The sequence below is a fragment of the Triticum urartu genome, chromosome 3 (genome assembly GCF_003073215.2).
Source record: "Triticum urartu cultivar G1812 chromosome 3, Tu2.1, whole genome shotgun sequence".
NCBI classification, from domain to species: domain Eukaryota; kingdom Viridiplantae; phylum Streptophyta; class Magnoliopsida; order Poales; family Poaceae; genus Triticum; species Triticum urartu.
The window spans coordinates 42,381,666-42,397,727 of record NC_053024.1 but is presented as its reverse complement, the minus strand read 5'-3'; the positions used below and the strand labels follow the sequence as shown (position 1 = coordinate 42,397,727).

The window sequence follows — 16,062 nt, the reverse complement described above, 5'->3', positions numbered from 1 at the left end:
TTGTGGGTCATCATTGGCCTCCCCCTAGATGGGAGGAGAGTTTCCCCTCTGGTCCATGGCCACCATGGCTCCTGAAGGGCAGGAGCCCCTCCGAGATTGGACCTCTCTTTCTCTCTTTCTCTTCTGTTTTGTGTTCCTATTTTCTGGCCAAAAACCATTTCTTAAATTTTCGGAGAACTCCGTTGGGCTCAAATTTTGAGGGGATTTTTATTCGGACATTAGCTTCCTTGTGGCCGAAGGACACCTCCAACCGATTTACAGGGGCGCCACAAGCCCTCTAGCCACGCCCGGGGTAGGGGTGCACCCCTTGAGCTTGTGGGCCCCTAGAGCACGTGGTTATTATTTTTCCCAAAAATCACATGTGTTCCAAAATAAATCTCCGTAAAATTTTATCGCGTTTGGACTTCGTTTGATATGAATTTTCTGTGAAACAAAAGACATGCAGCGAACAGGAACTAGCACTGGGTACTGGATCAATATGTTAGTCCAAGAAAATCATATAAATTGTTGCCAAAAGTATGTGAAAGTTCTAGAATATTGGCATGAAATAATCAAAAATATAGATACGAGGAGACGTATCAGCATCCCCAAGGTTAATTCCTGATCGTCCTCGAGTAGGTAAATGATAAAATTATACTTTTTTATGTGGAATGCTACCTAGAATAATCTTGATCATGTAATCTAATCATGGAATAAATGAATATTAAGATATGAGTGATTCAAAGCAATAGTCTACAATTTGACATAAAGACATCAATACTTAGACTTACTAACAAACAATCTTGCCCATCAAAATAAAGAATGATATCCCTACAAAATCATATAGTCATGTCCTGCTCAGTCTTCTTAGCATAAAGTATAAATCGTGAACACCCCAGTGTCAAACAAAGCAATTGACTCGTACTTCTAATGCTCTTCAGTATTTTTAACTCCCACGCAATACATGAGCGTGAGCTATGAACATAGCACTATAGGTGGAATAGAATGGTGTTGGTAGAGATCGATAAGGAGAAGTTAAAAAGGGAGAAAGTCTCGCATCAACTAGGCGGATATACGGGCTATAGAGATGTCTGTCAATCGATGCCAATGCAAGGAGTAGGGATTTCGATGCAACAGATGCACTAAGAGTATAAGTGTATGAAAGCTCAACTGAAACTAAGTGAGTGGCATCCAACACGCTTGCTCATGAAGACCTCGGGCATTCGAGGAAGCCCATCATTGGAATATACAAGTCAAGTTTTATAATGAAACATTCCCACTAGTATATGAAAGTGACAACATAGGAGACTCTCTATATGAAAAACATGATGTTTCTCTGAAGCACAAGTGTGGTAAAGGATAGTAACATTGCTCCTTCTCTCTTTTTCTTTTTTTCCTTTTTCCTTTTTTTATTGTTTTGTTGGGATCTTTTTGGCCTATTTTTTCGTCCGGTTCCTCATCCCGACATAAGTGGGAATCATCGTCTCCATCATTCTTTGCTCACTGGGAGAATGCTCTAATAATGATGATCATCACACTTTTATTTACTTAAAACTCAATACTAGAACAATATGACTCTATATGAATGTTTCTGGCAGTGTACCAAGATGTGCAATGATCTAGCTAACATGTATAAAAAATGATGAACGGTGGCTGAGCCACAAATACTATGTTAGCTATATGACCATGCAAAGCAATATGACAATGAATGCTCAAGTCATCAAAACGGAAGCGGTGGAAATTGCATGGCAATATATCACGAAATGATTATGAAAATGTCATAATAGGTAGGTATGGTGGTTGTTTTGAGGAAGATATAAGTATGATTATGTGATAGAGCGTATCATATCACAGGGTTTGGATGCATCGGTGAAATTTGCACCAACTCTCGAGATGAGAAAGGGTAATGCACGGTACTGAAGAGGCTAGCAAATTGCGACAAGTTAGAAGTGTGTATAATCCATGGACTCACATTAGTCATAAAAAACTCACATACTTATTGTGAAAGCCTATTAGCCCTTGAAGCAAAGTATTACTCGCATGCCCTTAGGGAGGACGTTGGTAGGAGTTAACCATAGCGCGTCCCCGATTATAACAGCAGAAATGAGTTCTGTCAAGGACAAATTATGCTCTAACTTTGTCGCAAAACTAGAACTATACATGCAAGTTTCGGGAATCACAAACCTTAACATTGATATTTTTACTAAACCACAATCATCCACTAGTACACCCACATATTACTATGTTAATATCCCAAAACTATTGCAGAATATTCAGGGATCTACAAGTTTTATGTAGGATTTTATGACTAACCATGTGAATGACCGATTCCCGTTGACTCTCTAAATAGATATAAGTGAAACATGATAGTTTAATTCTTTCTACAAAAGATCACGTTCTAATAAATATAAGTGAAGCAAAAGAGCATTCTACAAATAAATGTTTTCTGAATATAGAGAAACGAGCATCCAAACTTTAAAATGATGGGGAACGATGCATGAAAATCAAAAAAAATCCTACAAACACCCAAGATCTAATCTAGGAGATGTATAGCAACGAGAGGGGAGTGGTGTCTACATACCCTTGTAAACTGAAAGCGCTAACGATCTAGAGATAGTGGTTGGCGTAGTCATACTCGCGTCATGATCCAATCCGATCCAAGTACCGCACGTGCAGCACTTCCAAGTACAGCTCGGCGGCGTCCTCTTCTTCTTGATTGATCAAGTGAGGGAGATGAGCTAGTTGAGATGTGAACCAACACGACAGCGTTATCTTGCTTACTATATCAACTTTGGTACAACATTTTTTCACTCGTTTGTTCTCTGTTCATACACTAGGTTGTACATACTCAAATTGTCAATTGGACATCAGAAATATTGACTTCTCTTTACTCTTTCATCAGCCATTTTACTTGAGCATTCATAAATTTGGGTCCTCAAGACGTGTACTCAATAACAGTAATTTGCTATCAGCATTAATATCATTAATATCCACAGAACACGCTCTTATCTTCCATATCACACAACAATTTCTGTCCATGTAAATAACTTGCTTTCTTGTACCAGTATTTTCAGGTAAACTATACTGAAGAGAACCCTGCTAGATTACATTGATCCAAACAATGATACACTCATTGTCAGACTTGCAAATGGCCGTCTGCTCGCAGAATGTCGCATCATGCTAGGAACTGACAAGAGGGCCACTATAACCACTAACTGGTCCGAGTTTCGTTGTTGTGCCAACATTCGCGAAGGGGACATCTGTGCATTTCGTTTCAGAATCACTTCAAAGCGCCGTCTGGTTCTCACCGTGCACAGCCTCTAGATGCACCATCGAAGACACTGCAGCCCCTTTGTCAATATAATCTAGCACTAAGTACTCCTAATTATGCTTTATCCCTTGATAACCTATGGTTTGCTTTTGGACCCTCTTAACACATGCTTTTCAAGACGCTAAACCTATGGTGTTGCTTATGTAAAGTGCACTACTCTCAGTCAGATGTTTCATGTTCAGATCCATAATGCGCTTTCTTTGTATATATATTTCTATTTCTAAACGCTAATTAGAATAGAAAAGACTGTTAAAGGTCACCTACAACCAGGCACCGCGCAGCTCCCCCTCAAGAGGCGCGCCGCCCCAACACCTAGTTCAAACCAAGTTGCTGCAACATGACAACCGGCCGGGGTGCAAACAAACATGGCATCCAGCAATTTCGACCAGTACAGATGCCGAATTTGCCTCTCGCTAATCGATCCATCTCATTGCATGTACGTCCGCAGGTCAGATGCGCGCGCCACCACCCACCACCTCGGCTCGGGCGGGCTATAAATACCTCCCTTGACCAGCAGGGTACAGTACGTACTTCATCTTCATCTTCTTCCACGCCACCTCAGCTCGCTCTGTTCACGGCACACCCGCTCCATCTTCCTCCAGACAATATGTCTCCCACCATGTCATCTTCGCTCTACACGGTGGCCGCCCTCTCCGGCCGCCGGGCTAGCCAGCAGGGAGGCAACAAGCAGCGGGCAGTGGCGCAGCCTCTCGCGGCTGGTGCCGCCACGGAGGCGCTGCCGTGGTGGTGGTGCTGACGAGCTCGTGGCGTGGAAGAGTATCCGGCAGGAGAGGTGGGAGGGCGTGCTGGAAGTGGAGGGAAACCTCCCTCTCTGGCTGGTGGGTTAATGAATTACTTGCACAAATCTATCTATCTATCTATCTATATGTGCATGCATTCGTTTTTTTTTTCCTTCTTGAGATTCTTCATACCTTAACTACTGACATACTAACCTCAAACATCCGTTTATACTAGCTGCCGGTGGTCCACGTGAAGGTTAGCCCTGCGTTTTCTCTTGGAGAATGTGAATCTTTTCCGTTACTTCGATTCAAACCGTGACCATATATGCATGTAACTAACAAATGTTTGATAAAATCATGCATATCGTTCTCTTCCTCATAAAAAGTGAAAAAAGAACCCAAGAGGGGCATATGCGTATAAGTACTTTTAGACCATGCCACACTGCGTAACACATTCTTTCCATTAACCTAACTACTTTTATCAAACTAAAAAAATACTACTTTCATCAAGGTGTCGATTGGCAACACCAAGTATCCATACTCGCAAATGGTGAATTGAGACAAAATATATGATACTCCTATAAGTAGCATTCTCATCAGTAGTATCAACTAACAGTCTAACTAGGACGGGTAGCCAACTTTTATCTTTCGTTGTAAAGTCGGTTGATGAAGCGCATCCAATTTAGTTGATATCTACAGCGAAGGAGGAAGGAGGCAACACAAAACTATGATGATAAAAAGTTTTGTTGCTTCTCGCAACTTTATTTTGGATGAAACTTGTTCCACCCAAATTCCAGTCAAAGATGAAAGACTAATACAGTATAAATATGAGCACCAAGTTTTGAACATTGGTGGATGAAGTCAATACCCCCCAACCCAACACCGCCACGACACCAGAAATAGTGGTTCTCTGATAGAGATACAACAGGGAATAGAGAATGAAGAAGATCAAATAAACACGGAGGAACACAAGATTTTAACGTGGAAAACCCCTCCAATGCGAAGGGACAAAAACCACACGCGCCAAAGCCAGCGAAACATCGCTATACTGGGAGATGTTACAAACGGCTGAGATCTACAACAACGATCTTATCTCGTGTGGCGGCTTACACAATATATATGCAGTATTAAAATGTGGGTTGGTGGAGTTAAATCTGCAGGTATATGTTGCACTATAATACGGTTATACAAACATGTATGCCAGACTTGTGACTAAGCTGTGATTGTTATGGTCCAGCTACTCATCTTAGCAATATGCGCGACTTGTGACAAAGCTGTGATAGTTATGGTCCAGCTACTCATCTTAGCAATCGTCAGCCCATGGTTAGATAAGCTGTAATTTACGTGATTGATAAATTATGTGTTGGACAGATTTGATCCTTGCGCCGCAATAATTGATCGCGTAGTATATGCACTCTCTCTGTTGCGCAGGATGGCACGTACCTGAGGAACGGCCCGGGCCTATGGGACCTCGGGGACTATGGCTTCCGCCACCTATTCGACGGCTACGCGATGCTGGTGCGCGTCTCGTTCCGTGAACGAGACGGACACGCCGTGGGCGCGCACCAGCAGATCGAGTCAGAGGCGTACAAGGCGGCGTGCGAGCACGGGAAGCTGTGCTACCGCGAGTTCTCGGAGGTGCCCAAGCCGGACAGCTTCATGTCCTTCTTCGGGTAGCTCGTGAGCCTCTTGTCGGGGTCCTTCCTCACGGACAACTCCAACACTGGTATCCTAAGGCTCGGTGATGGCCGCGTGCTCTGCCTGACGGAGAGCGTCAAGGGCTCCATCGTCGTCGACCCAGACACGCTGGACACAGTGAGCAAATTCGAGTACCAAGACAAGCTGGGTGGCTTGATCCACTCGACGCACCCCATCGTCACCGACACCGACTTCTGGACGCTGATTCCGGACCTGATCCGGCCAGGGTATGTGGTGGCAAGGATGGACGTCGGGAGCAATGAGAGGCAGTTCGTGGGGAGAGTGGACTACCGTGGCGGTCCCGTGCCCGGGTGGGTGCACTCGTTCCCCGTCACCGAGAACTACGTGGTCGTGCCGGAGATGCCGCTGCGGTACTGCGTGGCGAACCTCCTCCGCACTGAGCCCACGCCTTTGTACAAGTTCCAGTGGTACCCAGATTCCGGGAGCTACATGCACGCCATGTGCAAGGCTAGCGGCAACATCGTAAGTTGCTTTTTTTTTCATTTTTGCTAAGTCTTAGTTGACTAAGACTTCGTCATGTCTAAGTTGGTGCTATATTCGTGAGATTGTACATTGAAATCCATGCAAAATTATTTTTTAATTATTATTTTTTATATGTCATGTCACTTGATTGAGAGTTGATTATGCTTGAGTAGACCAAGACCTAGGCACGCCATTTTCCTTCTCTTTTACTAGTACAATGGATGCATGCGGCGTCGTACTTGCTAGCCGTTCGATGTGGGTTTCTGATAGACTAATTTTGGGATTATTAAAAAGGTGGCGAGCGTGGAGGTGCCGCCCTTCATGACGTTCCACTTCATCAACGCATACGAGGAGAAGGACGAGGAGGGGCGCGTGACGGCGATCATCGCTGACTGCTGCGAGCACAACGCCAACACCTCCATCCTCGACAACCTCCGTCTCCACAATCTACGGAGCTTTACCGGTGAGGATGTCCTCATCGACTCCAGGTACTACTTACGAGACAAGATTTTTCCTACCGAAACTACGAGACAACCTTGATTCTTGACGCATGCGTGCATGGACGTACGTGCAGGGTGGGGCGGTTCAGGATCCCGCTGGACGGCAGCCCGTTCGGTGAGCTGGAGGCGGCGTTGGACCCGGAGGAGCACGGCCGAGGCATGGACATGTGCAGCATCAACCCGGCCCGCCTCGGCAAGGAGTACCGCTACACCTACGCCTGCGGCGCGCACCGGCCGTGCAACTTCCCCAACACGCTCACCAAGATCGACCTGGTGGAGAAGACGGCCATGAACTGGTACGAGGAGGGCGCCGTGCCGTCCGAGCCCTACTTCGTGCCCCGCCCCGGTGCCGTCGAGGAAGACGATGGTTAGTTCCTTGTGTGTGTGTGTTTTGTCCTCCCGTCGCTATCTGATTTGGGTTGCGGAATTGTGATGTAGGCGTGGCCATATCCATGGTGAGCGCCAAGGACGGGTCTGGCTACGCGCTGGTGCTGGACGCCAAGACCTTCAAGGAGATCGCCCGGACCAACTTCCCCTACGGGCTGCCCTACGGCTTGCACTGCTGTTGGGTGCCCAGGGACAACAAGTAACAACGTATACACACCAGAGTCAACCGGCTGGCCGGCCGGTGACATTGTACCTTCGATTCTCGCATACATACAGGGTCAGCGAATCCAAGTCGATCGGTGGTCCCATATATCCATATGTACGTGGATGTCTGTGTCGCTCGTTTTCTGTGTTGTATTCGGTCCTGGATTACTTGTCTTAGATTTGTCTATATACGGGTGTACCTAAACACGTTTTAGTGTTAGATACATTTATATCTAGATAAATATAAGACAATTAATTTAGAATGAAGGTAATAGTATAAGAAAAGAAAGATTATACAAGTATAGTGATGTATAGACAGATCACATCTGTGAGACGTCATATACGGGAAGCGAAACTACAGGGAGCTAGCACGACCCCGATCATCAGTGCTCAAGTAATGCACAGTGTGGAATGTGTACATAATTCGTTGTTGCCAGGTTCATAGTGTTGTTTACGAGTGTATCAAGTATATATAGTTCATATTCCTTTGAATTAATAAAAGATGCCTTGTTGGTGTAAGTCCGTTTTCTTTTCCGCATGAACTTAAGTTAAAGGGGATATGCACAACATAAGTTGGTGGTGCATTACTGCAGCCTCGGTTCGACAAAGAGCAATGCTACATCCACGTAATAATTTACGTAATATTACGGGCTGATCTGACGTGGGGATGTTTAATTGGATTAGGGGAGGGGGAGTGTGAGCCCCCCCCCCCCCCCCCCCCCACCTGAAAATCAGGGGGGTGATGTTTAGTTTGCAGTGGAAGTTTCCGTAACACTGCGTAGGGGCTTTCATAGGTTTAGCATTTTCGGTTCGACAAAACCACCTGACCAAGTGACCGTTTTACGTTATAGGTGTTATTTTGGGAAAAGAATCGGGAGAGGGGGGTGTTATTTTGGAATTGCAGAGGCGCTTGTAAGAAAGAGATGTATTCCTATGTTCTTGGCATTTTTTTAGGGAAAACTATCATGGCGGTTTATATTTCATGTGAAAATAAGGATACATTGTTCGATAAAACGTTGACTAGAAATCCTGAAGGCTCAGACTTCCAAAGAATAGTTCGAGATGTCTCCGAGTTCCTAGCCAATACATCTGCCGCCATATTGGCCACCCTAGGACAATGATTAAATACTATAAAACTGAAATTACAAGCTAGAAAGAGCACTCTTCATAGATGGCCGCCGCCGGTCCGAGGGAGTTCCCGCCATTGTGCATAACCTCAATCACCTCCATGCAGTCCGCTTCGACGTATAATTTGTTGCATTCCAGATCATTTGCTAGCAGCAACCCATCTCTCAGGTCCCTTGCTTCCGCAGTCGCCGTATCCTCCACAAAGGGAATATCAACACGTGAAGCAGCCATGGAAAATCCCATGTTATCACGTAATATTGCTCCATGTACTTCCGGAACCACTCTCCATATCAAAACCAACGTCTATATTAAGTTTCACAGTGCCTTCAAGTGGCTTCTCCCAACCATGTCTCCTAATCATCGCCTTCTTTTCTCTTGCTCTCGTGAAATTCTTTACTAATGCAGCAATGGCCTATGCCGATCTGACTGGCCGTAGGAGATCCTCATGAACGTAGCGATGTCATTCCCACCAAACGCACCACACAGTAGTGGCTACTAGTTCATTACGTTGGACCCCTGACATCGAAGGCTGCAAACTGCTCCTGGACAAAAATAAATTAGCTAGCGCTGAGCCTCCTTCACATTCTGCATCAGCACACACTTCAGTTACCATATGTCCCAACCGCAGAATGCGACACACTTCCTGAACCCTAGGGCATAAGAAGAGGGCATGCTTGATACTTTCACAATCAGAAGTAGAGAGAGGACACTGCGAGCTAGTAATCATATGTCTGTTAGCTAGAACTCCGAGGCAAGGGATAGCTCCAAGTAAAGCTCTCCACACATGAATTTTTATCTTGGCCGGCACACATAATTTCCAAATGGTTCTCCAAATAGGACTAATACTTGAGGATTGAACTGAGTTTGTCATTCTCAACTTTCGTCCATGCTGGTGTTGCCACTCTTCATAATAAGCTGACCTTACAGTGAAAATACAGTTCTTGGCAATTTGTTTAATTTGTGGCAGAGTTACATCATGAATAACATGAGATAATGAAAGGCTAGGAACATCATCTATCCAATCATAGCTAGTCTTTGAATCGTACGTATTCCTAGCCAGAAAATGTGCCAAACTATTTGCTTCCTTTCAACAATGCTCAAATTCAATCTTCGGTATCTCCAGAGCAAGATTTGAATAGTCAGCAAGAATTGCTGCGTTAGGTCCCAGCATATCTATCTTACCATTACAAGCTTTGACTTGTTCAAGACAATCAGATTTCACTATAATCTTGGCACAACAGAGTTTTGAAAGCAGTTTCAGACCTTGTAACAGTGCCAACGATTCAGCTAAATATGCATTAAGAGCATGTATAGTGGTTGATAAGACAGTTCTATCTTAAGTCTTGCATGTAATTTAGATATGACAAAAAAAATCTATAATAGGTTATATCTTAGCGTTATCTCTAATAAGTAGCTATTCCTAAATACATGATGAGACATATTATGCTAAGAGATCATTTCCTAAGAGCATCTGCAATAGTCTGTATGATAGATTCGTTGGTACAAGCTCCACGTCAGCAGCCAACAGTGTATTATACAAATTCTCCAATGAAGCGTATGTTAGTCTGATGGGCCACGCACATTAAATCAATGTAAAAAAATTGATGGCCAACACCCGAGAGAAGGGAATTGGAGAAGGTAGCTGGCGCAACTCACACAAGGTCCAGCCAGGGCCCACATAAATGAATGATATTACCTCGGAGCTTGTGTCCAGAACATTGGTTCAGGATCATACAATTCCACTCTCTTTTCTTTTATTTTAGGCCACCTCATCAGAAGAGTCTACATGGCAGATTTATCAACGATTATCACACGACCATCGGAGATGCCCTAAGTAAGAGAAGACAAGTAGTCTTTTCTTATGAATTCTCTCTCCTCCACATTAGTATTTATTCTATCTGGCACTCCTAAGATAGCACCATTGTACATACCCTAATAACCCGGTAAATCAAGCATGATACTCCCGCAGCTGCTTCTCCCCGGCAATTCCTCAAGATAGCAGCTGCTGCACCGGTTCCATTTCCAAAGAAACAAGCGTCAGTGTTCAGTTTATATGAACCCAGTGGTGGTTTCTGCCATGTATCTTCCACTGTAGTTTTAGACAAGCGGGGTGCATGGTTCGTTGCAATAGACTGACTTGCAAAAGCTGAACTCTTCGGTGATTTAACATTCTTTCCTTTAACTGCCTCCTGATACTCCCACAAAATATACCAGGCGCACACAGAAATCATCTCCTGTAAACCCATGTGTCCAAGTACTGGTGATCTTCTTTCTGGACTATGTAAGATCTCTTCCAGGACTATAGTGTTGGGGAACGCAGTAATTTCAAAAAATTTCCAACGCACACGCAAGATCTATCATGGTGATGCATAGCAACGAGAGGGGAAGAGTGTTGTCCACGTACCCTCATAGATCGTAAGCGGAAGCGTTATGACAACGTGGTTGATGTAGTCGTACGTCTTCACGATCCGACCGATCCTAGTACCGGAAGTACGGCACCTCCGCGATCTGCACACGTTCGGCTCGGTGACGTCCCACGAACTCTCATCCAGCTGAGTGTCGAGGGAGAGCTTCGTCAGCACGACGGCGTGATGACAGTGATGATGAAGCTACCATCGCAGGGCTTCGCCTAAGCACTATGATGATATGACCGAGGTGGATTATGGTGGAGGGGGGCACCGCACACGGCTAAGGGATCAATGATCAACTTTTGTGTTCTAAGGTGCCCCCCTGCCCCCGTATATAAAGGAGCAAGGGGGGAGGCCGGACGGCCCTTGGAGGCGCGCCAAGGAGGGGAGGAGTCCTCCTCCTAGTAGGAGTAGGACTCCCCCTTTCCTAGTCCAACTAGGAGGAGGAAGGGGGAAGGAAGGAGAGGGAGAGAAGAGAAGGAAAGGCCCCCCCCCTTCCCAAGTCCATTTTGGACTAGAGGGGGAGGGGCGCACGGCCCTGCCTTGGCCGGCCCTCTCTCTCTCTCCACTAAGGTCCATGTTGGCCCATTGGTCCCCCGGGGGGTTCCGATAACCCCCCGACACTCCGATAATTATCCGGTGATCCCCGGAACTCATCCGGTGTCCGAATATAGTCATCCAATATATCAATCTTTATGTATCCATCATTTCAAGACTCCTCGTCATGTCCGTGATCACATCCGGGACTCCGAACTATCTTCGGTACATCAAAACACATAAATTCATAATACCGATCGTCACCGAACGTTAAGCGTGCGGACCCTACGGGTTTAAGAACTATGTAGACATGACCGAGACACATCTCCAATCAATAACCAATAGCGGATCCTGGATGTTCATATTGGCTCCCACATATTCTACGAAGATCTTTATCGGTCAAACCGCATAACGATATACGTTGTTCCCTTTGTCATCGATATGTTACTTGCCCGAGATTCGATCGTCGGTATCTCAATACCTAGTTCAATCTTGTTACCGGCAAGTCTCTTTACTCGTTCCATAATGCATCATCCCGCAACTAACTCATTAGTCACATTGCTTGCAAGGCCTATAGTGATGTGCATTACCGAGAGGGCCTAGAGATACCTCTCCGATACTCGGAGTGACAAATCCTAATCTCGATCTATGCCAACTCAACAAACACCATCGGAGACACCTGTAGAACATCTTTATAGTCACACAGTTACATTGTGACGTTTGATGGCACACTAAGTGTTCCTCCGGTATTCGGGAGTTGCATGATCTCATAGTCATAGGAACATGTATAAGTTATGGAGAAAGCAATAGCAACAAACTAAACGATCATCGTGCTAAGCTAACGGATTGGTCAAGTCAATCACATCATTCTCTAATGATGTGATACCGTTAATCGAATGACAACTCATGTCTATGGTTAGGAAACATAACCATCATTGATTCAACGAGTTAGTCAAGTAGAGGCATACTAGTGACACTATGTTTGTCTATGCATTCACACATGTACTAAGTTTCCGGTTAATACAATTCTGGCATGAATAATAAACATTTATCATGATATAAGGAAATAAATAATAACTTTATTATTGCCTCTAGGGCATATTTTCTGCAGTCTCCCACTTGCACTAGAGTCAATAATCTAGTTCACATCGTCATGTGATTTAACATCAATAGTTCACATCTTTATGTGATTAGTTCACATCTCCATGTGACTAATATCCAAAGGGTTTACTAGAGTCAATAATCTAGTTCACATCGCTATGTGATTAACACCCAAAGAGTGATCATGTTTTGCTTGTGAGAGAAGTTTAGTCTACGGGTCTGCAACATTCAGATCCGTATGTATTTCGCAAATTTCTATGTCTACAATGCTCTACACGGAGCTACTCTAGCTAATTGCTCCAACTTTCAATATGTATCCAGATGGATACTTAGAGTCATCTAGACCGATTTAAAAAGTTTGCATCGACGTAACTCTTTACGACGAACTCTTTTATCACCTCCATAACCGAGAAATATTTCCTTAGTCCTCTAAGGATAATTTTGACCGTAGTCCAGTGATCTACTCCTAGATCACTATTGTACTCCCTTGCCAGAATCATGCTAAGGTATACAATAGGACTGGTACACAGCATAGCATACTTTATAGAACCTATGACTGAGGCATAGGGAATGACTTTTCATTCTCTTTCTATTTTCTGTTGTGATCGGGTTTTGAGTCTTTACTCAACTTCACACCTTGCAACACAGGCAAGAACTCCTTCTTTGATTGTTCCATTTTGAACTACTTCAAAATCTTGTCAAGGTATGTACTCATTGAAAAAAAATCACGCGTCTTGATCTATCTCTATAGATCTTGATGCTCAATCAGTAAGCAGCTTCACCGAGGTCTTTCTTTGAAAAACTCCTTTCAAACACTCCTTTATGCTTTCCAGAAAATTCTACATCATTTTCGATCAACAATATGTCACTCACATATACTTATCAGAAAGGTTGTAGTGCTCCCACTCACTTTCTTGTAAATACAGGCTTCACCGCAAGTCTGTATAAAATCATATGCTTTGATCACTTTATCAAAGCATATATTCCAACTCCGAGATGCTTGCACCAGTCCATAGATGGATCGCTGGAGCTTGCACACTTTGTTAGCACCTTTAGGATTTACAAAACCTTCTTGTTGCATCATATACAAATCTTCTTTAAGAAATCCATTAAGGAATGCAGTTTTGACATCCATTTGCCAGATTTCATAAAATGTGGCAATTGCTAACATGATTCGGACAGACTTAAGCATCGCTACGAGTGAGAAAATCTCATTGTAGTCAACATCATGAACTTGTCGAAAACCTTTTGCGACAATTCGAGCTTTGTAGATAGTAACACTACTATCAGCGTCCATCTTCCTCTTGAAATCCATTTATTCTTAATGGCTCACCGATCATCGGGCAAGTCAATCAAAGTCCATACTTCATTCTAATACATGGATCCATCTCAGATTTCATGGCTTCAAGCCATTTCGCGGAATCTGGGCTCATCATCGCTTCCTCATAGTTCGTAGGTGTGTCATGGTCAAGTAACATGACCTCCAGAACAGGATTACCATACCATTCTGGTGCGCAACGTATTCTGGTTGACCTATGAGGTTCGGTAGTAATTTGATCTGAAGTTTCATGATCATCATCATTAACTTCCTCACTAATTGGTGTAGGAATCACTAGAACTGATTTCTGTGATGAACTACTTTCCAATTTGGGAGAAGGTACAATTACCTCATCAAGTTCTACATTCCTCCCACTTAGTTCTTTCGAGAGAAACTTCTTCTCTAGAAATGACCCATTCTTAGCAACGAATATCTTGCCTTCGGATCTGTGATAGAAGCTGTACCCAACAGTTTCTTTTGGGTATCCTATGAAGACACATTTCTCCGATTTGGGTTCGAGCTTATCAGGTTGAAACTTTTTCACATAAGCATCATAGCCCCAAACTTTAAGAAACGACAGTTTTAGCTTTCTTGCTAAACCTAAGTTCATATAGTGTCGTCTCAACGGATTTATATGGTGCCCTATTTAACGTGAATGCAGCTGTTTCTAATGCATAACCCTAAAATGATAGTGATAAATCGGTAAGAGACATCATAGATCGCACCATATCTAATAAAGTACGGTTATGACGTTCGGACACACCATTACGCTGTGGTTTTCCAGGTGGCGTGAGTTGCGAAACTATTCCACATTGTTTCAAATGAAGGCCAAACTCGTTACTCAAATATTCTCCTCCACTATCAGATCGCAGAAACTTTATTTTCTTGTTACGATGATTTTCCACTTCACTCTGAAATTCTTTGAACTTTTCAAATGTTTCAGACTTATGTTTCATCAAGTAGATATACCCATATCTGCTCAAATCATCTGTGAAGATCAGAAAATAACGATACCCGCCGCGAGTCTCAACACTCATCGGATTGCATACATCAGTATGTATTATTTCCAATAAGTGAGTTGCTTACTCCATTGTTCCGGAGAATGGAGTTTTAGTCATCTTGCCCATGAGGCATGGTTTGCAAGCATCAAATGATTCATAATCAAGTGATTCAGCATGGAGTTTCTTCATGCGCTTTACACCAATATGACCTAAACGATAGTGCCACATATAAGTTGCACTATCATTATTAACTTTGCATCTTTTGGCTTCAATATTATGAATATGTGTATTACTATGATCGAGATTCAATAAATCATTCACCTTGGGTGTATGACCTCAGAAGGTTTTATTCATGTAAACAGAATAACGATATCCTTGACTTAAATGAATAACCATATTGCAATAAACATGATCCAATCCAATCATATTATGCTCTACGCAAACACCAAATAACATTTATTTTAGGTTCAACAGTAACCCTGAAGGTAAAGGGAGTGTGCGATGCTGATCTTATCAACCTTGGAATCACTTCCAACTCACATCATCACCTTGCCTTTAACTAGTCTCTGTTTATTTTGCAACTCCCGTTTCGAGTTACTACTCTTAGTAACTGAACCAGTATCAAATATTAAGGGGTTGTTATAAACACTAGTAAAGTACACATCAATAACATGTATATCAAATATACTTTTGTTCACTTTGCCATCCTTCTTATTCGCCAAGTATCTAGGGCAGTTCCACTTCCAGTGGCCATTTTTCCTTTGTAGTAGAAGCACTCAGTTCTAGGCTTGGGTCTAGCTTTGAGCTTCTTCATGGGAGCAGCAACTTGCTTGCTATTCTTCTTTGAAGTTCCTCTTTCTTTCTCTTTGCCCTTTTCTTGAAACTAGTGGTCTTGTTAACCATCAACACTTGATGCTATTTCTTGATTTCTACCTTCGCCGATTTCAGCATCGCGAAGAGCTTGGGAATTATTTCGTCATCCCTTGCATATTATAGTTCATCACTAAGTTCTAGTAACTTGGTGATAGTGACTAGAGAACTTTGTCAATTACTATATTATCTGGAAGATTAACTCCCACTTGATTCAAGCAATTGTAGTACTCAGACAATCTGAGCACATGCTCACTGGTTGAGCTATTCTCCACCATCTTGTAGGCAAAGTACTGTCAGAGGTCTTCTACCTCTCAACACAGGCATGAGTATGAAATACCAATTTCAACTCTTAGAACATCTTATATGCTTTGTGG

General features: G+C 43.4%; 1 pseudogene; it reads left to right on the top strand.

Moving 5' to 3' along the window:
* The first annotated feature begins 3,917 nt into the window (after positions 1-3,917).
* LOC125547861 lies at positions 3,918-7,321 on the top strand (annotated as a pseudogene).
* Positions 7,322-16,062: the final 8,741 nt, after the last annotated feature.